General features: G+C 37.7%; 1 long non-coding RNA gene across 1 annotated transcript; it reads left to right on the forward strand.

Moving 5' to 3' along the window:
* Positions 1–467: 467 nt before the first annotated feature.
* LOC307140218 lies at positions 468–17,779 on the forward strand. The gene is made up of 3 exons (XR_013818217.1): positions 468–634; positions 1,559–1,618; positions 17,529–17,779. It is a non-coding gene; the product is annotated as an uncharacterized lncRNA (long non-coding RNA).
* The last annotated feature ends 882 nt before the right edge of the window (positions 17,780–18,661 follow it).

Consider the following 18,661-nt stretch of genomic DNA (forward strand, 5'->3'; position numbering starts at 1 on the left):
TACATTGCAGATCCATTTATTATTTTGCGGGATTATCAATCAAAATACATTGACAAATATAATAAAATGTTAAAATTCAAGCTTGAGATTTTAAAATCCATTCAAAATAATGTAAAAGTGGTCTAGTGACGCCCCTTGACTCTCACACCAATAAATTATTGCACATCTGTTAAATGCAATGTAGGGCAGGAATATATTAAGATATTTTAAACATTAATTGTTTCCTTTTTGAAAATGTGTATTGTCAAAAAAAAATAAAAAATGTACTTGACTTAAATGGGCTTTCTGTAAATAGCACCTCACGAATTCCATTCAAAATAATGTTTATAAATCTTAAAGTTAATATCGACTGAATACATATTCTACTTCATAATTCGTAACAAAAGCAGGAGCACTTATCTCTCCCGTGCAATTGGTGGCGTATGCGCGGACTTTTATTGTAAAATGTGCCAGAGGGAAATGTGTGTGAGTGTGACGCGAATAAATCCGGAAGCGGGAAGTGTGTACGATCATGGAAGGCACACGTGGCGTTCTCCCGGTTCTGCCGAAACATTCCTATTGGTTTGATTTCTGGACGTTTCTTGTGTTTGATATCATTCTTTTCTTAGTTATTTACTTCGTCATTCCCTGAGCGGTGAGTGATGATATTCACATCGCAACATTTTTCTCTACAAACTTAACGTTAACAGCAGTCACGTGATCATAACACACCAGCAGTAACGTTAGGCTATATGGTGTTATAATTTATGTGTATGTTTACAGCTATATTTAATATCATATATGCAATTAATGCACAAAAACTTTTGCTGATGTATTATTTTTGTGCACGATTTCATAAAAACCTAGATCACTGATGTAGGCATTATTGCTAGTTTTAACATCTACCACTGTTTATGATGTTACATAAGGCTTAGCTGAAATAATATAAAGCTTTTAATATATTTTACTGATGTATAAAGTTTAAATTAATTTAAAAGTGAATGTCAAGAATATCCATGCCCAAATCAAAAGCCATAGTACATTTTAAGATGTTTTGCACCATACATAAAACTATATGACAAGGATTAAAATGATATATATATATATATATATATATATATATATATATATATATATATATATATATATATAATTTTTTACACAGTAATATTGTTGTAATCTAATTTACAGCTTAAAATACATTAAAGGGGTGGTTCCGTGTTTTTTTTCTAGGCTTGGTTGTGTTTATGGGGCGCAGTATAACATGTCTTAATACTTCTTTTTTTTTAAAATGCCATATTTTTCTCATATTTTACCTTTATTCCACACCGCTGTCTCCACTGTCCTTTGAACGGCTCGTTTGCTTCCTGCTTCTATGAAGCCCATCCCTTTCAGCGCTGTAACTTTGCAGATACTGTTTATTCTCAAGCAGCAACATTACACACTAACTAAAGTTAAAAAAGTGAAATCGCATGCAACCACCCCTTTAAGCTATGTGTGTGTGTGATAATCTTTAGGTTGAAATATATGCAGTGTGATTTGTAGATGTGGCTTTATAATGTATTTCTGTGTTTTACAGTGGTAAACCTGTTCACCTCTGGTCAGGTTCACCGTGAGAGCCTGAAACACAGCTAATATGGTTAGTACGGTTGATTTCAAACACTCTATTTGTGTGAGTGGTGATCTTATACCGCAGTATAAGTATTTTATACTGTTGTCATGATACCGAAATTATGACCAATTTGATACTTAACTAAAATATCTCGATACTACTGAACAGATACCTCAACAATAACCTAAAAGAGGAAATGTAATTGAATAATAGATTACCCACATCAAACTTAATTCATATTATTTATTAATTAAAATAAAAAAACACTGAAAAACTGAAATCTCACTCGTTCAGCTTGCGCCTGCTCTGCTTTTTGAGCATTGATTACTTTTTCTGTAGCCTACCTGAAAATCTGGTTTAGACCTACATGAAAAACCTGTAAAGAACTGTTTTTCATTTGTATGTTTGTTCTGTTGTGTTTATGTACATTTATAGGAATGAAACGGTATCAGGGCTCCAGACTAACTTTTTTCACTAGGAGCACAGTGGCCCCCAACTGAAAATTTTAGGAGCATAACCAGAAAATTTAGGGGCGCACACCATACATCAACATGCTAACCAAATCTACTAATTTCCACTGTATTACTAATAGGGATGGTATCGTTAAGGTTTTAACGGTATTACTACTCTTACCGATACTGCTTATCAATCCGGTACTTTAACAGTATTCTTATCGGTTCTTTTTATTATACTGTATATATTTTTTTAATGAAAAAAAAAAACATAATTAAGAACATAATTAACATGGCTTTATAATCTGAAAAGTAACATATTATTAGAAAAGAAACCGCAATGTTTGAACAAAAATATAAAACATCTATTTGTAAATGGACCAGGTCTGCTAACATTAATATTACTTAGAAAGAACAAACCTACAAATAAATCTAATAAAGTAATGAAATGTAAAATAACACTGCATAGTTTTCACTATATAAATTGATAGATTAATGCTTATAAAAGCTAAAGTTATTCATTCAAGAGATGTGAATATTTTCCATTTGCCTTTTGTTCGATTCGAATTAATGGCTCAATCGTCAGCAGGTTAATTAGACGCTGTCCCTTTAAGACCAAATGCAGAACTAATAATATCATATTCTCCTATTTCTCCAAACTATTTACGCCCATTTAAGATATAAACTGTTAAAGTAACTACTCTCCAATCCGGTCATTTTGACACAGGCTATTTGTTATTTATTTGGTTTAGACGCGCACACGAAGCCTAAAATATTAAGTGCAAATCGGTCCATTTCGCAGCACACACACAAGCCGCCTTGAAGTTGGAAACTTGCTAACTGTTTGAAGTTGAAGTTGCTCTTGCGCGGATTATTGTGCATTTAATAGCTCTTTATTATCAAACACATTACGCAGTTTAGCAACAGTAGAGACTGCAGTTTACAGCAATCACTGATTCTGACGTTAAGTTTAGGTTTAGGGAGAAGTGACAGCGCAAGGCTGTGAAGGGAAGGATGCTTGACGGAACACGGCTATAGGAATAGTTTTACCTCATCTTTTTATAATTCTTGGAAGAAAACAAAATTAGATTCATATCACAGCACATCCCTAAAGTTTAAGCAGACTAAACTTTTGTTTAGTTCTCTTGGCCATCGTCACTCATTAAAGGGTTAGTTCACCCAAAAATGAAAATTCTGTCATTAATTACTCACCCTCATGTCGTTGGACACCCGTAAGACCTCCGTTCATATTCGGAACACAAATGAAGATATTTTTGTTGAAAGCTGATGGCTGAGAAAGGCTTCAGATAGGCCTCCATTGGCATTCAGTACATTGACACTTCCAAGATCCATGAAAGGCACTTAAAACGTCGTTACAAAGTCTATCTCACCACAGTGGCTCTACAATAACTTTACGATGCGACGACAATAGTTTTCGTGCGCAAAAAAAAATGAAAATAACACCTTTAACCAACTTGTTCCCGACTTCCGTGTGTGCCTCCACGACGCATGCGCGAGAATATGACGTAGCGCCGGCGTTCGGGAATCCATGAAATACACACTTTAACCCCATTTTGAGAACTACGCCGAGACCTAAAGCACGATCAATGTAGAATCCAACAGCTTAGACACGCGCGTCTTCCTCTGCTCGTAAACAAATCGCTTTTGGGTCATGTGTCCGAACGCCGGATCTGCGTCATATTCTCGCGCATGCGTCGTGGAGGCACACACGGAAGTCGAGAACAAGTTGGTTAAAGGTGTTATTTTGATTTTTTTTTTGCGCACAAAAACTATTGTCGTCGCATCGTAAAGTTATTGTAGAGCCACTGTGGTGAGAGACTTTGTAACGACGTTTTAAGTGCCTTTTATGGATCTTGGAAGTGTCAATGTACTGAATGCCAATGGAGGCCTGTCTGAAGCCTTTCTCAGCCATCAGCTTTCAACAAAAATATCTTCATTTGTGTTCCGAATATGAACGGAGGACTTACGGGTGTCCAACGACATGAGGGTGAGTAATTAATGACAGAATTTTCATTTTTGGGTGAACTAACCCTTTAAGCTGACTGATGTGTTGTGTTCGCTGTAGCTCCACGTGAGAGAGCTCGCTCGCTTTCTCTCTTCTGGATTGCGAATAGCAAAAATGTATTACGGACAAATGGTTTAATATTATCTCATATAGAAACGGCTGGCAAATATAGAATTTGCCAGATATAACGTCTATCAATTATACAACCCCAAATCAGAAAAAGTTGGGACAGTATGGAAAACGCCCCCCCAAAAAAAAGAAGTGATTTCTAAATTTACTTTGACTTGTATTTCATTGCAGACAATATGAACACAAAATATTTCATGTTTTGTCTGGTCAACTTCATGTCATTTGTAAATATGCATCCTTTCCTGTCATTCAGACCTGCAACACATTTCAAAAAAAGTTGGGACAGTAAAGCATTTACCACTTTGTAATGTTGCACTTAAAAGACGTTTTAGGGACTGAAGACACCAAGTGATGAAGTGTTTCAGGTGTAATTTTGTCCCATTCTTCCTGCAAACAAGTCTTAAGGTGGCCAACAGTACAGGGTCTTCGTTGTCGCATTTTGCACTTCAAAATGCGCCACACATTCTCTATTGGAGACAGGTCGGGACTGCAGGCAGGCCAGTCAAGTACCCGTACCCTCTTCCTCCGCAGCCAGGACTTTGTAATGTGTGCAGAATGTGGTTTTACATTGTCTTGTTGAAATATGCATGGACGTCCCTGGAAAAGATGTCTTCTTGAAGGCAGCATATTATGCTCCAAAATCTCTATGTACTTTTCAGCATTAATGGTGCCTTCACAGAAGTGCAAGTTACCTTTGCCAAGGGCACTGACACAACCCCATACCATGACAGACCCTGGCTTTTGGACTTGTTGGTGGTAACAGTCTGGATGATCCTTTTCTTCTTTGGTCCAGAGCACACGGCGTCCATTCCTCCCAAAACATACCTGAAATACTGATTCATCTGACCACAGTACACGTTTCCACTGTGTGATGGTCCATCCCAGATGCCTCCGAGCCCAGAGAAGTCGACGGCGCTTCTGGACACTGTTAACATAGGGCTTCCTTATGGCACAGTACAGTTTTAACTGGCATTTGTGGATGTAACTACGTATTGTGGTACTTGACAAAGGTTTGCCAAAGTAGTCCTGAGCCCATGTGGTGATATCGCTTATAGATGAATGATGATTCTTGATGCAGTGCCGCCTGAGGGATCGGAGATCACGGTTGTTCAGCTTAGGCTTGCGCCCTTGTCCTTTACGCACTGAAATTCCTCCAGATTCCTTGAATCTTTTAATTATGTTATGCACTGTTGAATGTGAAATATCCAAATCTCTTCCTATCTTTCTTTGAGGAACATTGTTTTTAAACATTTCAATCATTTTCTCACGTATTTGTTGGCAAACTGGCGATCCTCGGCCCATCTTTGCTCCTAAAGTATTAGACCTTTCTTGGATGCTGCTTTTGTACCAAATCACATCATTATTTAACAATTTTACCTCATTACTAGCCCTAAATTGCTCCTGTCCCAACTTTTTTTGAAATGTGTTGCAGGTCTGAATGACAGGAAAGGATGCATATTTACAAATGACATGAAGTTGACCAGACAAAACATTAAATATTTTGTGTTCATATTGTCTACAATGAAATACAAGTCAAAGTAAATTTAGAAATCACTTCTTTTTTTTTATTTGCGTTTTCCATACTGTCCCAACTTTTTCTGATTTGGGGTTGTAAATAGTAAGTGTATTCTCTTAATTTCTCCTGTACCAACGGCAGGCAAATTTACTGGTCGCACATGTGTGACTGGATGTAAAATTCAGTCGCGCACACTCAAATTTTAGTCGCAAAATGCGACCATTTGGTCGCAGTCTGGAGCCCTGGGTATGAAAATTTCATATCACGATTATAGTGACCCAAACTATCACGATTATCAATTAGGGATGGGCAACAGTGATTGAGTACTCGAACGTGACCGCGACGATCGATCAGGAAAGCGATGATCGCCCTGACTTTAAAGGTCCCATGGCATTTTTCTATTATTTTATAATCCTGAGGTGTACTTATATTGTTAGTATGATTTTTACATCATAAAATGTCATAATTTAGAAATAAAAGGCATTTTTTCAATACTGATGTTTGCCCTGTGGCTGAATGCCCTGTTTCAAGAGGTGTGTCTGCTGTGAGACTTCAGTAAAAATGCCCACTGTTGTGATTGGCTGACATCTTTGCATTTGAAATGAATGGAGGGGTCAAGGTTTAACGAGGTCTACCAGGCACGAGCCTGCTGCCAGAGATATGGATGGACCTGAGTTCACTTCTCATCAGTTCTCAGTTCAGTGAACTGTTGTAGTTACTAGCATATACTTCAGGTTATTAGTTTATTTCTAGTCGGAGGGGCTGTCACTCATGTCAGAAAGTTAGTAACTTTAGTAAATCAGCGCTGACTGGAGACGCAAACTGTTTAGAACATTTACATTTACATTTATGCATTTGGCAGACGCTTTTATCCAAAGCGACTTACATTGCATTCAAGGTACACATTTGTTACATATTTTTTTGTCAATTCTTGCTTTCCCTGGGAATCGAACCCATGACCTTGGCGTGGCTAGCGCCATGCTCTACTGTTTGAGCTATAGGAAAGCTACGATTCAGTCCGATTTGGTGAACTGATTCGGTTCACTAAAAAGAACCAGTTCAAAAGAATAATTAGTTCGCGAATCACTAATGTACCAGAGACGGAGCGATTGCTAACAAAGTTATTTATAATAACTACTGAGTTATGAGAGAGCTGTCAGCGCAAGTTTATTGTGTTTGTATCTGAGAGTTCTGAATAAACACGAGTCCCAGTCACACCGAGTCCGTCTTCATCCTTATTACCAACTTTGTAACACACGCAATGTACCATTACAGCTGTCGAGATGAACGAGTTACGAGTAAGTGTTGATTATAGCATTATTTTTAGATATGTTCCTATCATATGAAAAGTGTCAGTGACGCATTGAGTACACAGCGCAAACAAAGATACAACAGCAGTAATTGAATGTAATCCAGTTTATTGTGGGGCTAGGCTGGCTAGCCCGGATATCCTCACGCTTACCCCCCTTCTGCTTAATCTCGCGCCCCGTATGGCGCCTCCGCTGTGGGCCAGATGCAGTACTGGGGGTCGGTGATGTTGAAGGCCGACCGGTCAGTGCAGCCCGAGCTTCGGCGTGCGTGAGGTTGATCTCTAAAGATATTACTCTGCTGATGTTAAGCAGAAACGACTGTATGCACATTTTTGAACAGATAGACGTGACGAGGACGGACAAAAACACTGACTCACAAGATAGAAAACACGAAAACACCGTTCTGTCGGGAGAGAGAGAAGCCGCTGCATGTGCACGAATAATAAATAATTAGCTACACATAAGAAATCACTGATCACAGATCAGAAGGAACTGAAAAAAGACTTCTGTTTTCATTTGTACATCCAAACACTCAGCAACTGGCATGCCTCGCTCGTTTAAAAGCCATGATCTCTCCAGGACAAACAAATATAGCGCTCGCTTGGGCGTGCCAAATTCTCTGGGTGGAGGAAAGGGAGGTAACCTTTCCTGTTTTGACTTCATAACAGGAGACTTCAAGATTGGCTAGTCTGGCCTGTCATTTTCTCAAGGGCAGAGAAAGACAGCCAGAACTCGGTTTACACCGATCAACATTTCTATCCACTTGGGGACAATATTCAGGCTAGGTGAACTCATATTAATGTTGAAAAACCTCATAAAATGAAAATTTCATGCCATGGGAGCTTTAAAAAATATATTTGTCTATTTTTCTGATTGGTTATTGTGGCATTTTGGGCGGTAACAGAGGTCTAATTTGTCACCGTTAGACAGCACGCCTTCAAGACCGGCGAAATAAAGTTGCCGCGCACTGCATTGTTGAAGCGCACACTGAAGTGATGCCTGGAATCACTGTGATCATGAAATACAATTAAGTGCAAGATGTGCAGCGCCAATCTGTCATATACATAGCATTATAATGAGAACACGATTGTAATAGAATGTTGTAAATTCTCTGTGCTTTAGTTCCCCGTGTATCAGCACGCTGTTAAAGGAAATCCACAACGAGAGTTACATCAGACTAGTGCTGTGAAGTTCATGTGCGCATCCGCGTCCATTTCTGATTAATGTCATATTGGACACGTTTGGTTGAGTTTAATAACCAGCTAGCAAAGCGCTGCCGTTAACAACTGGTGTTCATTCTCTTCAGTTTGAGCTCAAATGCAATGCACAACCTTATCGACTCTGGGCTATTTGAGATGGTCATATTCTTTTTAGATAGGCTATTTCTTTTTCAAAATCATTGATATTAATAATGCACCAGTGTTATTTTGTTCATGTTTTTTAACAGTAGGCCTGTTTTATTTAAAGTTGCTTCTCATTATGGATTGTAAAACGTGTAGTGATGTCTGTAATCACTTTGATCATGAAAAATAAAATTAAGTGCAAGATGTGCAGAGCCAATCTGTCATGTACATAGCATTATAATGAAAACACAATTGCAATAGTGTTGTAAATACTCTTTGCTTTAGTTGCCCGTGTATCAGCGTTGTTGTTAAGGAAAGAGCGCATTCAAAATGTGTAAAAACTAGCACGGCCAAGTTCACGTACTTATTCGCATCCTTTTGTGCTGATGTAAGTTGTAATATGTCATATGTTCATGTTTTCATAGACATGTCATGTTTGTATTTGTCAACATTAATTTTCGTAACAGTCTTAAAATAGTTTCTAATCTCCATGACAGAGACGCCCCACCCCGAGTACTCGTTTTTTGAGACCTGTCGATGATTGAAATGAGAAATTGACTAAAATTCCCATCCCTATTATCAATATTATCACTGTTTTGTTCAAACGAGATGAAAGTGTTCAAAAAGAACAGATGCACACACTGAAAACCTTTCAACAAGTTTTATATTTGAAAATCATCCAACAACAAATAAAACAAGCAGCTCTATGCACTTTTTTAAGAAAGATTCTATTCTGTGGGATTTCCTTCCTTGTAATGACCATCATCAATAGCAACGCATTATAACCACACACATCCACATACCACAACGACGTGCTCTCTCGTTGACGTTTCCTTCAAATGCAACTTGCGTCTTGCGTCTCTGTTTTTGATTGTATTGGAAATTAAATCAGAGGACTTTACTATTATTACGAATATACTTATTACTATAACTTATCGTGATCATCTTGTCTGGATGATTGTTTTGTACACTGCACAAAATGGATTTATAAATCTGTGTAATAAGCAGGGCCTGAAATGAACTTTTTTGACCACCTGCCACAGTGACTTTTTACCAGCCAATTTTTTTTTCTCATTGACATTAAGCCTGTGTGTGTGTGTGTGTGTGTGTGTGTGTGTATGTGTGTGTGTGTGTGTGTGTGTGTGTGTGTTAGGGCTGAACGATATATCGTTATCGTATCTATATCTAGATATGAACTTTCAAGATATTACTATCGAAAAAAGCAATGATATAGACGATATAGATTTCCCCTCTCCGCGCTCGCCCTGCATACAACTCTGGCAGTCACAACAAACATCAGTTTTACGAGTGCCCTTGAATGCACCGCTAAAGCCAGCGCGCGCGCACTACAGGGACTTGAGAGGGGGGTGGTGTTTCCATGGTGACACGTCATTGCTTATCACGTGACACACCGCAGCAGCAACAGCGCTGAATGAATGATGATCTGCTTTTGTCATTTTTTTCCTTTTTTATTCAGAATATTCACAAATGTGTTAGCTATGGCATGAAATATCTGATATTCCGATTGTCAAATACATGCAAGTGGAAGTATATTTGTTGTTTAAACACCTTTATAAAGATCGCGTTAGTTGAGCTGTATGCGCGATGGGCGCCGCCGTGTAATGCTGCCTTCACGTGCTCTCGGAATTATCGTAAATACGAGTTTCCTAGGTAAACATTGCACATGAACGCCCTCACATTTTGAAACTTGAATGCAATGCCCTCGTAATCACGATTTCAGAAGTCGGAATCATCAAATTTCCGATAGCACGTGAAGGCAGCATTAATTTGTGCCGCAGACGCAGTTCAGAGAATCGGATCTGTTGGATTTACAACCTCTATGTTTACAACACGTGAATTCATCCACTTCTCCCGAAATACTTAAAAGTAAGTGGCTGGTGAACTAGGAATAGAATAGAGTAAACATTGAAGTTACTTACAATGTGTATCTGATATGAATAAAACGTGTCAAATTATAATGGAAAGGATTATTATTACCTCTTCCATAGACATCAGTGTGTATTTTACAAACTCTAAATGTATTGTTTTTTTAGTACTTATATGAATTTATATGTTTGAAACCTAAAATAAACAGTATGTGGTTGAAAACACTGAAAAGTTGAGATATATGACAGCTCTGAGCGCGCCTGTCTCTGGCTAAATTCAACATTTGAATTTAGCAGTTGATCAGGTGATGCACTTGATCATACGCTCCAGGGACCAGCCTAGACTGATTACACCTGTGTGATCGTACGTGCGAAAGGCTAAAAAACAATACATTTTCTGACACAAATTTTTGAAATGTAGGCTTAAATCAAACACATTTTAATTCAGATTCTGGTTTTCACCGAACACGTTGTCGTATTGTATCGAGATATCTGGCATGAAGGGTTAGGTTAGGGTTAGGGTTAGGGTTAGGGTTAGGGTTCCTAATCGAGATATGAAATGTTGTCCATATCGTTTAGCCCTAATGTGTGTACGTGCGTGTACGTGTGGGTGGTGTTAAAATGTGAAGAGGCGCATAGATTTAAGTTGTTGTTTCAGTTCTACACAGGCAAAAAAGACAAAAAAAAGATTTTTACTTCAACTTTTGTCTTAATTAGAAAGAATGGAAAGAGCTAAAAATAAAATCCAGCACCGCCCATATAATTGCACGTGAAAAATTTAAACGCGTTTATTCTTTTGTGGCACAAAAAATATGGTGCCTAACTTTTTCCCTTATAGGAGCCAATGGCTCCTTAATTAATATTTTTGTCTGGAGCCCTGTCATTAGTAATCCACATGGCTCTGGGGGTTAGTAAAGGCCTTCTGAAGAATGAAGTATACCCCTGATGCTATAACAGGGTATCCGCGGGGCATTAAAAAGCATTAAAAGTCATTAAATGGATTTTGCGAAAATTAAGGCCTTAAATGGCATTAAAAAGCATTAAATTGTATTCTTACAGGCATTATTTTTTTTTAGATAACCAGTTTATATTGAATATAGCCTTAATAAGAAAGCGCAATGTGATGAATATACTTATTAACCTGATCTAGCTTCCGAAACCCCCGCTACTGCCGCACGAGCGCGAGATCTTGCTTTCCTGCCACTGCGCAGGCGCACCTCTCTCTGCGTCTGCTGAGTGGCTGAGAGGAGCAGCGCATTCAGTTGAGGCTGTGCGCTCTGCCAGAAAACAAAAAAACTAGAGCTGCGTCCGAAATCGAATAGTTCTCTACTATATAGTGTGCGAAAAACAGTACGCCAACAGAGTAGTACGTCCGAATTCATAGTAAGATTCTTACGAGATTCGGCGAGATTCTGAAGTGCGCATGCGATGGACACTTTACTCTCCTCCCATGAGGCCATGGAAGACGATTTATGAATGGAGGTGAAGGGACGCAACTGACGCTGGTAGGTCACATGATCATGACAACATGGCGGATGTAGTACGTCCGGATTACATTCATACTACATTAATTCATACTATATGGAACATTTTTTTTTAACGGTCGCGAAGTTCGTTCAAATTCAAATGTAGTACCTACTCACCCAGTACGTGATTTCTGACGCAGCCTAGTGGTGTGGGTTGTGCCAGAATCAAGTTCTCTTTCGCTCATTAACAAACAATAACACACAGAATTATGCCTAAATGTACGTTTTATGAAGTATCCTCATAAGAACAATGAGTTTTAAATGAGTTAAATAACGTCTAAAATTAACTTTGAACAAATATTTAATATATACTGTCTTTATTTTTTCTACATTGGTGATTTACTGTGGAATTATTACATCATACAATATATTAAAAGCATGTTTTAGACAGAAAAATGTGTGAATAATCTAGAAAAAAATTTCAATTGACAGAAAGTTTACATTAAAATATATTATGCATACCCACTATCTATCTACCTTTTGTATTTATTGCTTTGCATATTGTATGTTCAGGGATGACTGATAAGCAGACATGCTATTTATGACTGGATGTAACTTTTGATAACTTTGCAGTAAAAGTGGCTATTGATTTTGCCCTATCAGTGTGGCTCTCCTAAAAAAATAGCTGTTTAGGCTTGTGCACCATCTCGAGGGGAAATGGACACATGAGTGACGCACACACATAAGGAAACTCAGTTAAACATACTGCGGTAAAAATTCAAAATGTGGAGTTTTTTTAACTTGATACAGTTATCAGATACAAAATCACACGATCTAGAATGCTGTTTTCCTAAGCAGGCTAGCATCACGATTAAAAACGTGACACTGATTTCATACAACAGTCCAGTTAACAAATAGTTAATATTAAGTCAATTACATTTTAGAAGGAACATTGTTTGAAATTATTTTCACTGCTAAAATAGAACAAAAACAGTCAAAGATCACAGCAGAACCATATAGCAACCCTGAATCCCAATGTGCATACTATCCGCCCTATATAGTATTGAATATTACTAATGTCTTTAGGATGGATAGAATGCACATTGAGACGCAGGCTCAGTCTTGATTTCGTTACTGAATGATTCAGCGTTTTGACCAATCGGTTGAGTCAAAGATTCAATGACCCATTTATAAACACCTGCCTCATTCTTGAATGAATCAGCCATTGGAATGAATCGTTTGAATGAATGACTCACTTAAGACAGTTACTTGACGCCATCTACTGGTGGTTTACTTTTAATTTCTTAACATTTCTTACAATCCCATAAAATTATTTAATGCAGTTGTAATTTTTTTATTGTAAATTTGTAAATGATTTAGTTTGATTGGTAACAGACACAAATCTATCACACATGTAGATTCAAGTATGTTAAAGCTCCAATATTCTAAAAGGATATTGCTTCAGAAATTTTACACTACAAAAAATCTCTTTTTTTCGGACAAGCAACTGTTTTACTCGTACAAGTGAATGACAAGGCTTAATGTCGAGCCCTGTATGTAGTCTTAATGGGCCGCGTTTCAGTCACCATTTTATATTGTCTGACAACAAAAACTGAAAAATATATAGATGAAACAATTTTATTGGGGATTTGGCTGTATTAAAATATATAATGGGAGCATAAAGGGTAGCCGCAGAGAAGCAAACAAATATAAAGGGCTGACACTTGGCAGAATGTGAATGCAAATATTCGAATTGCCGTATGACGTCATCTATCGATATTTAGCGACATATATATGGCATTAAAAATAAAACAAATCGGCATTAAAAAGCATTAAATTAGATTTGATGAAACCTGCAGAAACCCTGTATAAAGAAAATTCCACCAATCAGAGTCGAAACAAGCAAAACTCGTTAGCTCACCCACTCCTACAATGCGCCGCAAATGATGTAATCGAGTCGGTCTTCTTACGTTCTCATTCTGAAAATGTTTCCAACGATATAGAGCTCTTGTCAAACGATCACATGGCGCACATATTGCACAAAATACATCTCAGAAGATGATCTAACAGCATTCTACACATAAATTACATGAGAAAAATAAATCTTAAGGCTAACATCACATCAGATAATTGTGGGGTAAAACACGATCATGAAACCAATAAATGCATGAACTTGTGATTCTACAAAATGCCTTTTAAACTTTATACCGGGTCCTAAAGCAAAACCTTTGGGGAATAATTTCAGTTCTCAATACTGACCATAACCGCCTTGAAACTTGTGATGATGATTCTTCTCTTAGGAATGATGTTTGTTTCGGTCTTCCAACACCGGCTGATTCGGCCCCGCTTGCCCTCCCGTGCATCTGCATTTGAATTCTCCATACCAACGGTTTTCCTCAGGCATGTGTTGCACATGCTTAAACAGTTTTTTGGATGTAGGACTTGTTCAGCCAACACATACTTTTTTTGCTTCAAATCAAAGGTTGTAATGTTACGATTCACCTCATTGCTAGTTGGCTTGGTTCATGGCTTATAACACTTTAATAAAGACTTGTTTGAAATACCTTTGAGAGAAATGAATGGAAAAAAATACTTCAGAAACCAACACAGCTGGAAAAGTGGATACTGTTGCACTGTTTAACGTTTGCTCGGCCCTACAATATAACACAATATACTCATATATTGTGTTCTATTGTAGGGCCGAGCAAACTAATGCATGAAATGGTTGCAGAGTGTAAACAGGTTTTAATGATTCATATACCTGATAAACCAATATGCTGCCCAGCACTACGTAAAAGTGAAATTGGTTTTATACAACATTCAAATAAACAAGAAGGTTATTTTGAGTAACTTAGATTTTTTATGCAATATTGACAGTTACTTTGTCTGTTTTTACTCCAACAAAACCAAAAAAAAATCAATCATTGCTTCATTGCATTATGAGAAACAAACATTTCTGAATAATGTGTTTTTTTAACAAATCAGTTGTGTGAATGGTTCAATGACTCATTCATGAAGACAGTCACTCATTTAATTCCTGAATCATCTTTATTTTTTAACAAATCGGATTTAATGGCTCTCTCATATAGGCAGCAGAACAAACAGACCAGTGCAGTAATACAAACAGTGAAAAGTCCCAGTGAGCTAACCTAGAAATCTAGACGCACCCTAGCGTCAGCAAATTTAATTTGCAGCCAGGGTCGTCTAGCAACTCTCCGTTGGCTTGCGAGCTGGAAAAACCAAACTCTAGTCAGGCCAATCACATCATGTAGAGAGTCATATGAAGTCATTCTTAAGAAAGGAAGATGCGTTCAGAGTTTTGCCGACCGGATATGGCGAGAGTTTAATCTATCAACTAGCTTTGCTTCACCTTCTTCGTTGCTCTGGTTGGTTGTAGTGCTATCCTATTGCTTGCAGAGGGAATTTGAAAAACAACCGTTTATCCCGCCCCTCGGATTGAGCCCTGCCAATGGTGTGTTCCCATACCCAACATCTTGATGTGGGTCTGGCTTGTCAGGCTACCAGTGAGCATCTTTGGATAAAAGCGTCTGGACTGTAACATGAATAAATGTTATTAAGGTGTCCATAATGATGATAAATAAATAATCTTGACAAAAAATTTATTTATGTATTGGTAATATTTGTTGTTGGATGTTAAATAACATCACTTTATGCTAAAAGTAAACTTTGGCCTTAACACAGACACTTGCTTGCAAGCACACAAACTCGCGAGCACGTGCGCGCACACATAGACACCCACACTCACGCTCGCAAGCACACGCTCGCGCACACACATGTACATGCTAGGGGTGCACCGATCCGATATTAGGATCGGATATCGGCCGCGATACTGACAAAATAGCTGGATCGGGGATCGGAAAAATTAACAGATCCACAAGCCGATCCAGGTGTTTTTTTCCGTCGCAGCAGAACCTACGTCATTTGTCAGCTTCACGTGTGTCGCATGTTAGAAGGGAGCGAGCCAGAGAGTCGGCTGTGTGGAGGAGATATTTCACGCTTGCCACGCCAACTAGTTCGTCGCTGTTTCGAGGGTATTACTGCAAAGTCAGGGTCTTTCCTGCATTGACATTTTTTTGACGGCCAAAGCCTAATTTGATGAGTTATTGTGATTTACGAGTGATGTAGAACAGATGCTGTGCTTGTGACTGAGTGACAAAGAGACCGATCTGAGAGCTCCTCCCCCGCGCGCGCTCTCTGGGTCTTCAAAATAATCAGTGTTCGCTCTCATATTTCACATATTAATCCAAATCAAAAGCTCGGAAGACCGAAACCATGTTGCACGTGACACATTCGGACAATTTTGTCCTTGAATTATCACTGGGTGTGAATTGCGCTCAAAAAACATTGACTCTTCTCTGACCAGCTGACATAAAGCATACTTTCAATAAGCGGGAGACAAATTATATCCAGTTATGAAGTGTTTTCTGTGTGTTGACATCTTTCGCGATGTTCTAACAGACGGGATTCGCACACAACGCGTCTGCTAATGTCCGATTCGTGACCTAATGACTCCTTTGAACCGAATCATTTTAACGACTGGCCAGAACAACTGATCCGTCCAACACTGAACTCATGAACTCAGTTTATTAATTTACTCAGAACGCAACTGAAATGAGAACACAAGTGTGCTTACCCATTTTAGCAAGAGTGGGTAGTAGGAATTATTTTTAATTATCAACAGTATTTCATCTTATTTCTGTTGACAATGTGTAGTAAAATAAATAGGCCTAGCCTACAATCATTTAATCTGGAGTGAGGTGAAACCAGAACAAAGTTGTTATTAGCTAGCTGAAAATTTTTATTAAATTGCATATGGTAGAAAATTAGACTATTTGTTAATTTGTAATGCTACTTTTTAATATTGATATGATTATATACCAAAACAATTATCTGTAGTGTAAAAAATGTTTGGTAACTGTCAGATTACTATTGTATGTTTGACCAATACACTGTTTTTTGTTTCCACTGCTACATTTTATTTATTTAAAGAAGTTAGATTACATTCTATTTTAGATTTGAATGCACAATTGTTTTTTAAATAAATAAGAATTCAACACCTTACATACATCTGTTATTTTGTCTTAGTTATGTTTAGTTAGTAAAGTCTGGTGCCTTTAGTCTCTTCAAGGAAGGTATAAGGTGGAAGATATACAGTTTATTATTAATTCAACAATATATCGGATCGGTATCGGGTATCGACAGATACACAAAGCCCAGGCATCGGTATCGGTATCGGGACTGAAAAAGTCGGATCGGTGCACCCCTAGTACATGCTGTAAATTATATAATAGTGGGTACATGCATTTATTACTTGCTTTTTGTGTTTCGCCTCCCTTCGCCATTTTACCCCAGCGTGAGAAGCACAAATGAGACGAAAGACATCAGAGAAACGTCAGTAGGCTATAATCGATTATGGTCTATTACTGCACTGATGCAGAATCATCCGCATTGCGATGCATTGATGCAGCGATTAATTTCAACACCCCTAAAAATATAAGTTTGAACTTTTTTTTTCTTCATTGTCAGTCAGAATATACCGATTTTAATAACTGTCCTCCTGATGCTTGAAAAATGGAAAACAGTTGTTTTATAAAACATTTTATATTTTAAGTATAAATATTAATTTAATGACAAAGCATATAGTGTAGTCTACATTCTCACATTAAGTCCTGCCGTTTTTGCACTATAATGCATGGAAGTTAAGTGTTTCGTGTTGCATTTAATGTTTCTATCATAGATGCTGCAGCAGTGCTAGTATTGATGTTTTTTGTTTCTTTTTTTCTGTCAGGATGGGAACGGTAGCGGCCGCTGGACTCAGTCTTGTCCTGTACTGAACATTTCCCACTGTACTCACCTTCTTTTGTATAAATAGATTGAAATGCATTTAATAACCTAAAACTGTGGAATCACTCAAAATGAAAAGATACACATTCATCTGTCTGGATGCTTTATACACGTTGTCTTGTAATGTAATATGAATATTGCCATTAGAATGGATGTATGTATGAGAAATTGAATAATTAAATCTGTGTGACTTTTAAATGTGTTTGTGTTTACTTTTACTAATAGTAAAACAGACTATTTTAAAACTAAAGAGACTAAAACTATTAATGTTTTATTTATTTATTTATTAACATTATTATCATTGCCTTCCCAAAGTACTAAAGTGATCGTAAATTTATAATAAATTATGAAATGATTAGTCTTGACCGCCTACACTTTAATTTGGCTCATGTCCACTCCGCACCTCCGCCAGTCTGTTTCGATTCCAAACTGAGTAATCGAAGGAAGTTGTGGATGGAAAGGAAGCATCTCCAAGATGGTGACAAGTGGAGCATGAGCTTGGTTTGAGAACAGATACGATAAATGTAAATGTTCTATATTGCCATACTCATTCAGCAATTGCTATGCGAATAACAAAGCATTGTGTTACCAATTAGCAAGTTAGCATTTATTGAAATGGCAAGTTAAAGCTTGCCAAGTTTCAACAACAAAAAATATGTATGAATTCGTTTACTCATACTTAAAGTTAAGAGCAATTAAAAGTTCTACTTACTTAAACTTTGAATTTCTTAACTATAAATGCGTTAGAGTAATGAACATCTGAGGGTGGAATTATGCTTAATGGTCATGGAAATAATGCCACGATGCAAAAGGTGATGAATAAAACAGCTTGAGTTTCAAATAAAAGAAGGAATTAGCATGTGTTTCTCTTGAAAGTGTGACGACCGTCGTCTCAGGACGTGTTTTGCCGGCTGTGAAGCGTAATTTTTCAGAGCAGCAGCAGGCGGTAGCTGCATTCAGAAGCGCTACTGAAACGCTTCCAGTCCACCGAGATCGACAAGGCCAAATTATATTCAGCCAGTTTTTCTCAGGCCGCTTGATCCTAACGGTGGCTGTTGTTGTGACCTATTGTCTTGT

Source organism: Gobio gobio (assembly GCF_949357685.1).
Source record: "Gobio gobio genome assembly, chromosome: 2".
In the NCBI taxonomy this organism is placed as follows: Eukaryota; Metazoa; Chordata; class Actinopteri; order Cypriniformes; family Gobionidae; genus Gobio; species Gobio gobio.